Below are 14,717 nucleotides of genomic sequence, written 5' to 3'. Positions count from 1 at the left end.
TCTGGGAGCGAGCCGAGTGCGGGCTAACCGAGAGAATTGCTTGAAAGAAACGCGACACCAAATGAGCGGTCAGAACAAAGCCTCAATACGGTGTTCCCGTTTGTCTTTTGCACAGAGTAAAAGACAAGGCAGCCATCGAATAGGGCCCGATTGTTCCTACTTGGTCAGCCGAGGAGCAAGGGGGGGGAGCAAGCGTCTCAACCAAGCAAAGCTCACCATGGGGAAGGTGGCTATGCCAACTAGCCTGATGCCCTGCTCCCGCAGTGACGGATAATCGTACTCTGGTTTCTCTTCATAATGACAAGTCTTTCGCCTTTTACTAAAGATTTCTGTGGAGAGCAGCACTAATGAGTTGTTTCTATTTTTGGCAGGCTTTACCTTTGCCGGTGAAGCCCTTTCTGTCTGTGCAAAAGAAATCTTGTTACTGTGCAGAGTGACTTCTCTGAGTAGAGTCGCCTTACTTGTTGCGACTGTGCCGATGTTCGAAGCTGGAGTGCAAAGTTGTTGCTTGAATGGTGCTCGCTGGAGCATGCGGGAGTGCAAAGTTATACCATTTAAAAGGGCTGAAGAGTGCTCAGTGCAGCGGGTGGTGCAAAGTGACACTCTGGCCACCTATGGCCATGAAAAGAACACCGCTACAAGTGCGCATTGTGCCAGGAAGGGCCCTCGGACGTGAACCAGTGTACAGTTATCGCTTCTCGGCCTTTTGGCTAAGATCAAGTGTAGTATCTGTTCTTATCAGTTTAATATCTGATATGTCCTCTATACGAGGACTACATATTAAATGGATTTTTAGCAATAGGAGTTGAAAAAGTAGCTTGCTCCGTTCACTCCAAGCATTGACCCGGTACTGCAGTGCCGCTGGGAACGGTGCGCTCTTCTCTACTCTTGTGAAAAAGCAAACAGCGGTGCAGGATGGAAGTTTCAGGGAGCCCAAGATGAAACTTTCTTTTAGTCTGCTGAGAAAAGAGAGTGAATGCGAAGTAGAATTTAACACGGCTCTGGGAGCGAGCCGAGTGCGGGCTAACCGGGAGAATTGCTTGAAAGAAACGCCATATCAAATGAGCGGTTAGAACAAAGCCTCAATACGGTGTTCCCGTGGTGTTGTTGTTGCTGCCGCTGTTTGCTTTTTCACAAGAGCGCACCTGTTGAGGGGGGGCCTGGGGGGGCCTGGGTGATGGTGGGTCTCAGGCTCGGGCTGCTGCGACTGTTGTGACCGGGTGGTTTGTTTGTTTGTTTTTTGTTGTTGTTTGTTTGTTTTTTGTAGAGGTCCTCCGGGGTGGGGTTGGGTTGAGTGGGTTGGGGCGGGATGGGTATCTTCTGGGGGTACTGTAGCTCCCGTAATATGGTCGCTGCAGGCCCCGAGCCTGGTAGACATCAGGCCCTCCTGTCCTGTGTTGGCTCCCTGGTAGCGGGGATGCCTATTGCAGCCAGTCCCTGGCTGCCCTCTCTGGGGGAGAGTAGCTCCCCCGGTGTATATCCCCAAACCCCTCTCCCTTCTGGCTCCTGTACACAGCACACACTCACACATGAAGGGTTTTGGGGGCGTGTGTGTTCGGTGGGGTGTAGTGGACTCTGCAGTAGTTGCACTCTGCAGTTCCCCGCCCCTGTTTTAATTACACCTTAGACATTACTACTTATCAAACACACTCACACACACACATTAGGTCTTGGGGGGTGGTTACACTGAGTGGCATCTGGTGGGCGGGGCTCTTTGGGTATGTAGGCTGCCCAGAGGGCCACGCTCCCAGTTCTACAAGTTTGGCTGCCCCTCAATTTTAATTGCTCACTATTAGAAAATATTGAAGAGCCAGAAGGGTGAGGGGAGGGGTCTTCTTCGCACACCCCTGCTTCCTGGTTGCTGCTCGGGGCGGGAGGGGCCAGGAGGATTAATTAATTGTTCTGCTGGTTTGGGGTCTGTGGTGGCTGGGGGGCTACTGGCCCCCTGGTGTGCCCGCCGCACTACACCCCAGCGGAGTCGAGGGAGGGAGGACGTGTGGATGTATGGGACATGAAAGTGTGTGTGTTAATGATTGGGCCTGGATCTTGGACTTGCTGTCGCCTGGCCTGCCTGTGCTTCTCCCGATGGGGGGGGCGGCGTGGCCTCTCCCCGCCTCTCGCGACTTCACCCACCTGTGGGCACGTCTTGACTCCCAGGGCACTTAGCCAGGGGTGCTGGGGCAGGCGCTGATCCACTGTGTGGCTGTCTGGGGCGCTTGGCCCTCCTGGGTATTGGGTGGGGCCTCTGCCGGGGGGTTTGGGGGCGCTCGGGCTCCTGGGACCCGGATCCAGTGCACGGCCCATGTCTTGGCGGCTGGGGCCTGGCGACGTCGGTGGGCTGTTGCCCCTGGCTCCCGGAGGGCCTCTGCCCTATGCTTATGGGGGCTCTTTCCGGGGGCTTCCTCTGCAGTCTTCTGGATGGATGCGTGGTTGCCCCTGCGGTGGGCTTCCTGGGTTCTGTGCTCTGTGGGGGCTGCTGGTGGCCTGGGTCTTGTGGCCCTCTCTGCCTGCTTCTGATTGCTTGGGGGGGCTGTGGATTGTGGCCCTGTACGCTTATACACTCATAACTAAGCACGGTTATCATGTAGGTCCTGTGCCATGGGTGTTGCATGTTCTCACACACACACAACTACATTCATTAGTCCAGTAGCATGGTCGCTAAGCAGTTGATGTATTATCATGTCGTCTCAGGTCATCTATATCCACAGCTGTGTTGTATGCGATTGCCGCTTCTTGTGCTTGTTTTTGTTTGTTTGTGTGTTTGTTTTTTCTCTGCTTGTCTGCTTTCAGGTGCTCCTGGCGCTAAGGCTGGATTCTCCTCAGAGGCCATGGATTGTTGTCTGTTTTGTTTTTTACAGGTGTAGCAGCTGGTTGTCTGGTTTTTGTTTCTATTTTTGTTCTGTTTCCTCTTCTTTCCTCTTCTTCTTTCCTTGTCCCCCGGTCCGGTTCAGTTCTATTACATGTCATATATTGTAAACAGAAATAAATAAATGGGCATCAAGGGGAGCTTTACATTTATAAAACTTCCCTTGGCAAAGCAAATCTGTTTGGCATCAAAGGTATTCAGACTACAATTCTGCTGCCATAATGCTGAACATGATAAGGGGAAAAAAAAAAAAGTAAAGAAGACAGTTCTGTCGAAAGCCAGGGACTAGATCTGTTCTATGTTCTATACTTTTTAAAAGGGGCGTGTTTATCAACTATGGAATTAGAAGATTTACAAAAAGTATAACTATTCAACAGATCAGTTAAAAAAAAAGCCTGCTCATGGAGATGTTTCAGGATCTGGATACCAAGCGTGGACCTAATGTTTTCATTTTTGCAATTCTGATACAGGCTATTGATCAGTGATAACTAACACCAAGTTCAGATACTGCGGATTTTCTACCTTTGATTTGTTAAGATTGAGCCAATCAGGGACAACCTTGAAGGATCTCTTAAGTTTGGTTTTGTAGGATCAGTAATTACCTGAGAAAGGTTGATATTGGTACACACCTTTTTTAAATGATCAGAGGCAGAGTTCAACTTGTTTAAATTAAAATTGCCACACAGAGATTGGGTTTAGGCCACATGCACACAGAATGACATCAACAAATATAAGAAATATTAAACATTTACACATAGATTTTTGAATACACGTAGAGGAATGATACTTTGAAATGTGCTCATTGCGGAGTTATGATCAGTTGAGTAATGAAGGTTGAACTATTCTGGGAAACAGGTTCTATTCCCAGCATCATGATAGACACTCCTGATATAGAAGGTTTCGCTAACGCATTGGAATTGTTTTACTATTTTCATATGGATGTGCAATGAAGAATTGCTTGCTGCTGATAAATGCAAAGAAGAACAGCTTACACATAGATGCTCACATATAGGCTGCTGAATGCAATGAAGATCTGCTTATCCAGTAAAGTTCAATGTCAATGTGTAATATTCAATTAGGATTTGCAAAACAGTGAAGTTAAACAATGAATGGGTCCATAGTCGGTATGAGAAGACTACAGGAATATTTACCTGGGTGTACGTTCAAACAGAGATGAGAAAATTGCGATAAATAATTGTTTGTTTGTTTGTTAGTATGTATATGAATGTTATGTGTATAAACTGTGTTGAGTTATAGTTACTCAGTAGTGTCTCAGTGAAACAACCGACGGGGGAAGCCTTGCGGTGACAACAAAAGCAGTGTTTTACTGATCAGTCAAGTTGCTCCAGTGTACTCCATACAAACTGGTTGGCTACTGAAGGGATAGAAAATGGGGAATACTTGTTTTAAAGCAAACAAGGAATTAGATGAGAAAAATACATGTTTTAACAGGACCCAGACAATATTAAATACTCAGACAGATGGGAGAAGAAGTGTAGTTTTGTAGGAAATCACAAAATTATTACATAAAATTAGTGAAATAAATTGAAGAATGCCTTTCTGAAGAGCTGTTTACCACAGATGAGCAGCATTGCGACCAAGCACATTGTAGATCGCTTTAGTGCCAAAATGATCTAATTTAATGGATTGGTTTTAGACATGCATAAAAGCATTTTAAGAACAAAGAGAGAAACAAAAAGGGACAACGCTTCATGGTGGAAGGTGATGTATAAATAACTGTGAATATGATGAAGGAGAGACCATTTGAGCAGCACAGCCATTTCGCAGCACAGGGACAGCAGTCCAAGTTAAAGGATCTCCCACGTGGTATCACCTGTCACACTGTGTCAAGGCATCAAAAGAAGAAAAAATCACCAAACTCAAGGACAAAGAGACGAAGACTCCGGTGAACGAAGAGAGAGGACTGACAAACCAGAAATACAAAAGGATGCTGGGAATGATGCCAGCAATGAACAGAGAAGAAGATTCAGTGTCATCAATCTGCAACACGTGCCTCTAATGAGGGGGTGAATATAGAATCCTCAACGATTACAACGTCTCTGGGAACTGTGACAACAACAAGGTTTAAACCATTTTGATATATATTGTAACCTATTGGCTAAGGAATAGTGCTGAAAATTAGGTAAATCTAATCCACCACTGTCTGTAGGGTTTTTAAACTAATACGTGGTGGTTTGTCTTTCCACAGAAATTTGGAGATGCATTAATCTAGTGACTTAAACCAAGTAGCAGATGGTTTTATGGGGATCATTGAGAACATATAGTTAACTTTTGGTAGTAACATCATTTTAATGGTTGTAACTCTCCCCATAAGTGATATAGGTAAGGACTTCCAACTAGAGAGATCGTCCTCTACTCTCTTTAATAATTGCACTTAATTTAGCTTTGTTAGCTCTGAGAGCCTGGAGGAAATGTTTATGCCTAAATATCTAATATTTCCTGACTGTAAAGTGATCGCAGGTATATTCTGGACCCTACAGTTAATGGGCAGAACTGTGGTCTTAGACCAGTTGATAGAGTAGTCAGAAAGTGCTGAGAATTTATTTATGAGTGTGATCATGTGAGTGAGAGACATCTGTGAGTTCTGAAGGAAAAGTAATACATCATCAGCATAAAGACTTATTTTATGCTCAATATTTTGGGATTGGATGCCTTTAATATTTCTATCTTGTCTGATAGAAGCTGCTAAAGGTTTGATGAAAATAGCAAAAAGTGAGGGAGAAAGTGGGCAACCCTATCGTGTACCTCTCTGCAGACTGAAGCTTGGAGAAGTTTGATCATTTGTCCTGACACATGTATTTGGGGAGCTATTTAATATCCTCATCCAGTTGATAAAGTGTGACCCAAACCCGAATTTGTTTAATGCTGCGAATAAAAATTTCCAGTTCACTCCATCAAATGCTTTTTCTGCATCTAGAGAGTCGATTGTGGTTTCCAAGTTGTTGATGGTAGAATAGTCTATGAGATTAATGATCCGGTTTGTGAACGAACTGTTGTGCCTACTGCTCTTCAGCCTGTCAAATGAAACGTAGAATTTGAAAAGTGACAAATGAACGAAGACCCAAGGAGTTGAGTCGTAAACGAATCAATACTGTTTCCTGTGCAAGGACCCGTCAGCCGAGGAGTTGAGTCATGAACGAATCAATACTGTTTCCTGTGCGAGGACCCGTCACCCGAGGAGTTGAGTCGTGAACGAATCAATACTGTTTCCTGTCCTGCTGACTGAGCTTATGAAGCTGTCGCCTGCCATGTGGTGAGGAAGGGTACTAAATGAAAATGAACGAATCACTCACTGAGACAACTCGTTACTCCCGAGTCATATAAAAAATTTGTTCATATCGAACGAATCGCTCACGAACGACACATCACTATCTATTTGACGAGTTATGCATGAATTCGGATTTTGCAATAAAATTAATTCCTTCTCTCAAACCAAGTTCAAACTGCTTTGTTCTTCATATTTATCTACTTCTAATCTAGTTTCAACAATAAACAACACTGTATTTTGTAGTATGAAAAAGAACAAGATCTAATTTTCAGCAATAAGCTTCTCTCGAGGAGATATGAAGGAATACAGATTTTGCTATAAAATTAAATCCTTCTATCAAACTGACTTAAAATTTCTTCACTTCTGATGAAGTTTCAACAATAAACAACAAACTTTGTATTATGAGAAAGAACCAGACTCATTCTTCAGGAATCCGAAAATAAGCTCTATTTTACGAGTTATGCACGAATTCGGATTCTCCTATAAAACGAATTCCTTAACTCAAACCAAGTTAAGACTGCTTTGTCCTTCATATTTATTCATGTCTAATCAAGTTTCAACGATAAACAACGTTGTACTTTGTAGAATGAGAAAGAACTTCTTCAGCAATTAGCATATCTCGACATATGACGAAATACAGATTTTGCTATAAAATTAATTCCTTCTATCAGCCTGACTTAAAACTGTTTGTCCTCCTTATTTATCCACTCCAAATTAAGTTTCAACAATTAAAAAAAATTTGTAATTTGAGAAAGAACAACTTAATCTTCAGCAATAAGTATAAAAAGAGGGTAAGAAAAGGTGCAAATGCCAACCATACATCACTAAAAGGTGGAGCGGAAGTATTCGGCTGCAAGTAGGTGCGAATGCCTGACAATGTATGATCAAAAGAGGCAGCGGAGGTTTTCGGCTGCAAGGTCTGAATGTCCAACCATAATTTGTAAAAACCGGGGAAGAAAAGACTCGAAAGCCCGACTATACACCATCAAAAGCGGGAGCGGAGGTGTTCGGCTGCAAGTAGATGTGAATGTTCGACCATAATTTGTAAAAAGCAGGTAAGAAAAGGTTCGAATGCCCGACTATATATTAACCAAAGCAGGAGGAGAGGTCTTCGGATAAGAGTGGGTGAGAATTTCCAACCATAATCTATAAAATGCGGTGAAATAAAAGGTGTGAATACCCCATAGAACACTAAAAGGTGGAGCGGAAGTGTTCGGCTGCAAGAAGGTGTGAATGTCCGACTATATTTGGTGAAAAGCAGGTGAAGCAAGGTCTGAATGCCAAACCTTACATCATCAAAAGCGAGATCAGAGGTGTTTGGCTGCAAGAAGGCCATAGTTTGCCAAAAGCGGGTAAGCTACGAATGACCGACTAAATATCAACAAAAGTGGGGGCGGAGGTCTTCGGATGCAAGTGGGTGTGAATATCCCACCATACAAGTATGGTGGAGACGAAGCTGTGAATGGCCGACCATAGTAAAAAGCGGGTGAGAAAAGGTGCGAATGTCCAACCAATAATGATCAAAACAGGGAGCGGAGGTGTTTGGCTGTGACAAGGTGTGTATGTCCACCTATAATTAATGAAAAGCGGGCAACAAGTAGGTTTGAATGCCCAACCATACATCATCAAAAGCAGGAGTGGATGTGTTCGGCTACAAGGTTTGAATGTCTGACCATAGTTTGTAAAAAGCGGGTAAGAAAAGCTTAAAATACCCGATTGTACACAATCAATAGCGGGAGCAGAGTTGTTCCGCTACTAAAAGGTGTGAAAGTCCGACCATGGTTTGTAAAAAGCGGGTGAAAAAAGGTGCGAATGCCCGACAATGTATGATCAAAAGAGGGAGCGGAGGTTTTCGGCTGAAAGAAGGTCTGAATGTCCAACCATAATTTGTAAAAACCGGGGAAGAAAAGGCTCGAAAGCCCGACTATACATCATAAAATGCGAGAGCGGAGGTGTTCAGCTGCAAGAAGGTCTGAATGTCCATCAATAATTGCTAGAAAACATGGAAGAGAATTTTCGAATATCAAACCGCACATGATCATAAGCGGGAGAGGAGGTGTTCAAATGCAAGAAGGTGTGAATGTCCACCCATAATTACTGCAAAATAGGTAAGAAAAGGTACGAATGCCCAACCATACATCATCAAAAGCAGGAGTGGATGTGTTCGGCTACAAGAAGGTTTTAATGTCCGACCATAGTTTGTAAAAAGCGGGTAAGAAAAGGTTCGAATGCCTGAACATACACCATCAAAAGAGGGAGCGGAGGTGTTCAGCTGTAAGACGGTGTGAATGTCCGACCATAGTTGGTAAAAATCGGGTAAGAAAAGGTTAAAATACCCGACTGTACACAATCAATAGCGGGAGCAGAGTTGTTCCGCTACTAAAAGGTGTGAAAGTCTGACCATGGTTTGTAAAAAGCGGGTGAGAAAAGGTGCGAATGCCCGACAATGTATGATCAAAAGAGGGAGCGGAGGTTTTCGGCTGAAAGAAGGTCTGAATGTCCATCCATAATTTGTAAAAATCGGGGAAGAAAAGGCTCGAAAGCCCGACTATACACCATCAACAGCTGGAGCGGAGGTGTTCAGCTGCAAGAAGGTCTGAATGTCCATCAATAATTGCTAGAAAACATGGAAGAGAATTTTCGAATATCAAACCGCACATGATCATAAGCGGGAGAGGAGGTGTTCAAATGCAAGAAGGTGTGAATGTCCACCCATAATTACTGCAAAATGGGTAAGAAAAGGTACGAATGCCCAACCATACATCATCAAAAGCAGGAGTGGATGTGTTCGGCTACAAGAAGGTTTTAATGTCCGACCATAGTTTGTAAAAAGCGGGTAAGAAAAGGTTCGAATGCCCGAACATACACCATCAAAAGAGGGAGCGGAGGTGTTCCGCTGTAAGAAGGTGTGAATGTCCGACCACAGTTGGTAAAAAGCGGGTAACAAAAAGGTTGAAATACCCGACTGTAAACAATCAATAGCGGGAGCGGAGTTGTTCGGCTACTAAAAGGTGTGAAAGTCCGACTCTGGTTTGTAAAAAGAGGGTAAGAAAAGTTGCGAATGCCCGACAATGTATGATCAAAAGAGGGAGCGGAGGTTTTCGGCTGCAAGAAGGTCTGAATGTCCAACAATAATTTGTAAAAAGCGGGTAAGAAAAGGCTCGAAAGCCCGACTATACATCATAAAATGCGAGAGCGGAGGTGTTCAGCTGCAAGAAGGTCTGAATGTCCATCAATAATTGCTAGAAAACATGGAAGAGAATTTTCGAATATCAAACCGCACATGATCATAAGCGGGAGAGGAGGTGTTCAAATGCAAGAAGGTGTGAATGTCCACCCATAATTACTGCAAAATAGGTAAGAAAAGGTACGAATGCCCAACCATACATCATCAAAAGCAGGAGTGGATGTGTTCGGCTACAAGAAGGTTTTAATGTCCGACCATAGTTTGTAAAAAGCGGGTAAGAAAAGGTTCGAATGCCTGAACATACACCATCAAAAGAGGGAGCGGAGGTGTTCAGCTGTAAGACGGTGTGAATGTCCGACCATAGTTGGTAAAAATCGGGTAAGAAAAGGTTAAAATACCCGACTGTACACAATCAATAGCGGGAGCAGAGTTGTTCCGCTACTAAAAGGTGTGAAAGTCTGACCATGGTTTGTAAAAAGCGGGTGAGAAAAGGTGCGAATGCCCGACAATGTATGATCAAAAGAGGGAGCGGAGGTTTTCGGCTGAAAGAAGGTCTGAATGTCCATCCATAATTTGTAAAAATCGGGGAAGAAAAGGCTCGAAAGCCCGACTATACACCATCAACAGCTGGAGCGGAGGTGTTCAGCTGCAAGAAGGTCTGAATGTCCATCAATAATTGCTAGAAAACATGGAAGAGAATTTTCGAATATCAAACCGCACATGATCATAAGCGGGAGAGGAGGTGTTCAAATGCAAGAAGGTGTGAATGTCCACCCATAATTACTGCAAAATGGGTAAGAAAAGGTACGAATGCCCAACCATACATCATCAAAAGCAGGAGTGGATGTGTTCGGCTACAAGAAGGTTTTAATGTCCGACCATAGTTTGTAAAAAGCGGGTAAGAAAAGGTTCGAATGCCCGAACATACACCATCAAAAGAGGGAGCGGAGGTGTTCCGCTGTAAGAAGGTGTGAATGTCCGACCACAGTTGGTAAAAAGCGGGTAACAAAAAGGTTGAAATACCCGACTGTAAACAATCAATAGCGGGAGCGGAGTTGTTCGGCTACTAAAAGGTGTGAAAGTCCGACTCTGGTTTGTAAAAAGAGGGTAAGAAAAGTTGCGAATGCCCGACAATGTATGATCAAAAGAGGGAGCGGAGGTTTTCGGCTGCAAGAAGGTCTGAATGTCCAACAATAATTTGTAAAAAGCGGGGAAGGAAAGGCTCGAAAGCCCGACTATACACCATCAAAAGCGTGAGCGGAGGTGTTCAGCTGCAAGAAGGTCTGAAAGTCCGACCAATAATTACTGAAAAATGGGTAAGAAAAGGTGCGAATGCCCAACAATACATCATTAAAAGCAGGAGTGGATGATTTCGGCTACAAGAAGGTTTGAATGTCCGACCATAGTATGTAAAAGGCGGGTAAGAAAAGGCTCCAATGCTCGACTATACACCATCAAAAGCGGAAGTGGAGATGTTCGCCTGCAAGAAGGTGTGAACGTCCGACCAAAGTTTGTAAAAAGCAGATGAGAAAGGGTGAGAATGCCCGACTATACACTATCAAATGTGGGAGCGGAGGTGTTCGTCTGTGAGTAGGTGTGAATGTCCGACCGTAATTTCTGAAAAATGTGTTAGAAAAGGTAAAAATTCCGGACCATATATCATCAAAAGCGGGAGAGGTTGTGTTCGGCTGCAAGGTGTGAATGTCCAGCTTTAATTACTCACAAACGGGAAAGAAAAGGTAGTATTGCCAGACCACACATGATCAAAACAGGGAGCGGAGTTAGTTCAGCTGCAAGAAGGTGTGAATGTCCGACTAAAGTTTGTAAAAAGCGGGTAAGAGAAGGTGCGAATGCCCGACTATACACGATCAAAAGCGGCAGCGGAGGTGTTCGGCTGTAAGAAGGTCTGAATGTCCACCCAAAATTACTGAAAAATGGGTAAGAAAAGGTGCGAAAGCCCAACCATAAATTATCAAAAGCGGCAGCAGAGATGTTCGGCTGGTATTTATAAATGTCTAGATAGATTTCAACAAAAAACCACGTTGTACTTTGCAGTAAAAGAAAGAGCAAATCTAAAGTTTCAGGAATATAAGCTTACTTTCATGAGTTCTGCACGATTTCGGATTTTGCTATAAAATGAATTCCTTCACTCAAACTAAGTTAAAACTGCTTTGTCCTTCATATGTACCCATTTCTACATATATTTCAAGCATAAACTTCCTCATATTACCCTGAATGAGAAAGAACCACACTTGTGATTAAGCCATCCGCCCCTTTTGAGGAGTTCTGCATGATTTGGGATTTTATCTATAAAATTAATTCCTTCACTCAAACTATGTTAAAACGGCTTTGTCCTTCATATTTATCAATGTCTCCATAGATCTAACAAAAAACAACGTTGTACTTTGCAGTAAAAGAAAGAGCAAATCAAAAGTTTTAGGAATCCGAGAATAAGCTTATTTTCATGAGTTCTGCACGATTTGGGATTTTATGTATAAAATGAATTCCTTCACTCAAACCAAGTATAAACTGCTTTGTCCTTCATATTTATCAATGTCTAGATCGACTTCCACAAAGAACAACATTGTATTTTGCAGTAGAAGAAAGCGCAACACTGAAGGATCAGGAATCCGAGAATAAGCTTCTTTTCATACGTTCTGCATGATTTGGGATTTTTTTATAAAATGAATTCCTTCACTCAAACTATGTTAAAACGGCTTTGTCCTTCATATGTACCCATTTCTACATATATTTAAATCATAAACTTCCTCATTTTACCCTGAATGAGAAAGAACCACACTTGTGATTAAGCCATCCGCCCCTTTTGAGGAGTTCTGCATGATTTGGGATTTTATCTATAAAATTAATTCCTTCACTCAAACTATGTTAAAACGGCGTTTACCTTCATATTTATCAATGTCTCGATAGATCTAAAAAAAAAAACAACGTTGTACTTTGCAGTAAAAGAAAGAGCAAATCAAAAGTTTTAGGAATCCGAGAATAAGCTTATTTTCATGCGTTCTGCATGATTTGGGATTTTATGTATAAAATGAATTCCTTCACTCAAACCAAGTATAAACTGCTTTGTCCTTCATATTTATCAATGTCTAGATCGACTTCCACAAAGAACAACATTGTATTTTGCAGTAGAAGAAAGCGCAACACTGAAGGATCAGGAATCCGAGAATAAGCTTCTTTTCATACGTTCTGCATGATTTGGGATTTTTTTATAAAATGAATTCCTTCACTCAAACTATGTTAAAACGGCTTTGTCCTTCATATGTACCCATTTCTACATATATTTAAATCATAAACTTCCTCATTTTACCCTGAATGAGAAAGAACCACACTTGTGATTAAGCCATCCGCCCCTTTTGAGGAGTTCTGCATGATTTGGGATTTTATCTATAAAATTAATTCCTTCACTCAAACTATGTTAAAACGGCGTTTACCTTCATATTTATCAATGTCTCGATAGATCTAAAAAAAAAAACAACGTTGTACTTTGCAGTAAAAGAAAGAGCAAATCAAAAGTTTTAGGAATCCGAGAATAAGCTTATTTTCATGCGTTCTGCATGATTTGGGATTTTATGTATAAAATGAATTCCTTCACTCAAACCAAGTATAAACTGCTTTGTCCTTCATATTTATCAATGTCTAGATCGACTTCCACAAAGAACAACATTGTATTTTGCAGTAGAAGAAAGCGCAACACTGAAGGATCAGGAATCCGAGAATAAGCTTCTTTTCATACGTTCTGCATGATTTGGGATTTTTTTATAAAATGAATTCCTTCACTCAAACTATGTTAAAACGGCTTTGTCCTTCATATGTACCCATTTCTACATATATTTAAATCATAAACTTCCTCATTTTACCCTGAATGAGAAAGAACCACACTTGTGATTAAGCCATCCGCCCCTTTTGAGGAGTTCTGCATGATTTGGGATTTTATCTATAAAATTAATTCCTTCACTCAAACTATGTTAAAACGGCGTTTACCTTCATATTTATCAATGTCTCGATAGATCTAAACAAAAAAACGTTTTACTTTGCAGTAAAAGAAAGAGCAAATCAAAAGTTTTAGGAATCCGAGAATAAGCTTATTTTCATGAGTTCTGCACGATTTTGGATTTTATGTATAAAATGATGTCATTCACTCAAACCAAGTTAAAACTGCTTTGTCCTTCATATTTATCAATGTCTAGATCGACTTCAACAAAGAACAACATTGTATTTTGCAGTAGAAGAAAGCGCAACACTGAAGGATCAGGAATCCGAGAATAAGCTTCTTTTCATACGTTCTGCATGATTTGGTATTTTATGTATAAAATGTATTCCTTAATTCAAACCAAGTATAAACGGCTTTGTCCTTCATATTTATCAATGTCTAGATCGACTTCAACAAAGAACAACATAGTATTTTGCAGTAGAAAAAAGAGCAACACTGAAGGATCAGGAATCCGGGAATAAGCTAATTTTCTTATGGGCAAAGTGGGAACTGCTTTGTCCTTCATATTTATCAATGTGTAGATGGATTTCAACTTCTTCTACTGCAAAGTCCAATGTTTTTCTTTGTTGAAGTTGATCAAAAACATTGATAAATATGGAAGGACAAAGCAGTTTTAACTTGGTTTGAGCAAAGCAATTCATTTTATAGCAAAATCCGAAAACGTGCAGAACTCATGAAAGCAAGCTTATACTCGGATTCCTGAAACTTTAGATTTGCTCTTTCTTTTACTGCAAAGTACAACGTTGTTTTTTTTTTGTTTAGATCTTTTTAGACATGGTAAATATGAAGGACAAATCAGTTTTAACATAGTTTGAGTGAAGAAATGCATTTTAAAAGCAAAATCCCAAATCATGCAGAACTCACGAAAAGCTTTTTCTCGCTTTTCACTGCTTTTTACAAACTTTGGTCGGACGTTCACATCTTCTTGCATCCGAACACCTCCGCTTCCGCTTTTGATGGTGTATATTCGGAAATTCGAACCTTTTCTTACCCGCTTTTTACAAACCATTGTCGGACTTTCAAACCTTCTTGCAGCCGAACACCACCTCTCCCGCTTTTGATGATGTATGGTCCAGTATTCTTACCTTTTCTGACACATTTTTCAGCAATTATGGTCGGACATTCACACCTACTCACAGCTGAACACCTCCACTCCCGCTTTTGATCATACATTGTTGGGCCTTCGCACCTCATCTTACAAGCTTTTTACAAACTTTAGTCGAACATTCACATCTTCTTGCAGCTGAACACCTCCGCTCTCGCTTTTGATGATGTATAGTCGGGCTTTCGAGACTTTTCTTACCCGGATTTTACAAATTATGGTTGGACATTCAGACCTTGCAGCCGAACACCTCCGCTCCTT

General features: G+C 41.9%; 2 non-coding genes across 2 annotated transcripts; both read left to right on the top strand.

Moving 5' to 3' along the window:
- Positions 1–276: 276 nt before the first annotated feature.
- LOC140277665 (U5 spliceosomal RNA) lies at positions 277–386 on the top strand. Its single transcript, XR_011909164.1, has one exon. It is a non-coding gene; the product is annotated as a U5 spliceosomal RNA (small nuclear RNA).
- A 304-nt stretch (positions 387–690) lies between these two features.
- On the top strand, positions 691–881 carry LOC140277649 (U2 spliceosomal RNA). Its single transcript, XR_011909149.1, has one exon. It is a non-coding gene; the product is annotated as a U2 spliceosomal RNA (small nuclear RNA).
- The last annotated feature ends 13,836 nt before the right edge of the window (positions 882–14,717 follow it).

Source organism: Leuresthes tenuis, unplaced genomic scaffold, assembly GCF_036924035.1.
Source record: "Leuresthes tenuis unplaced genomic scaffold, fLeuTen1.0.hap1 SCAF_19, whole genome shotgun sequence".
NCBI classification, from domain to species: Eukaryota; Metazoa; Chordata; class Actinopteri; order Atheriniformes; family Atherinopsidae; genus Leuresthes; species Leuresthes tenuis.
The sequence above is the reverse complement of the archived record's forward strand: the minus strand, read 5'-3'. Positions and strand labels throughout refer to the sequence as shown.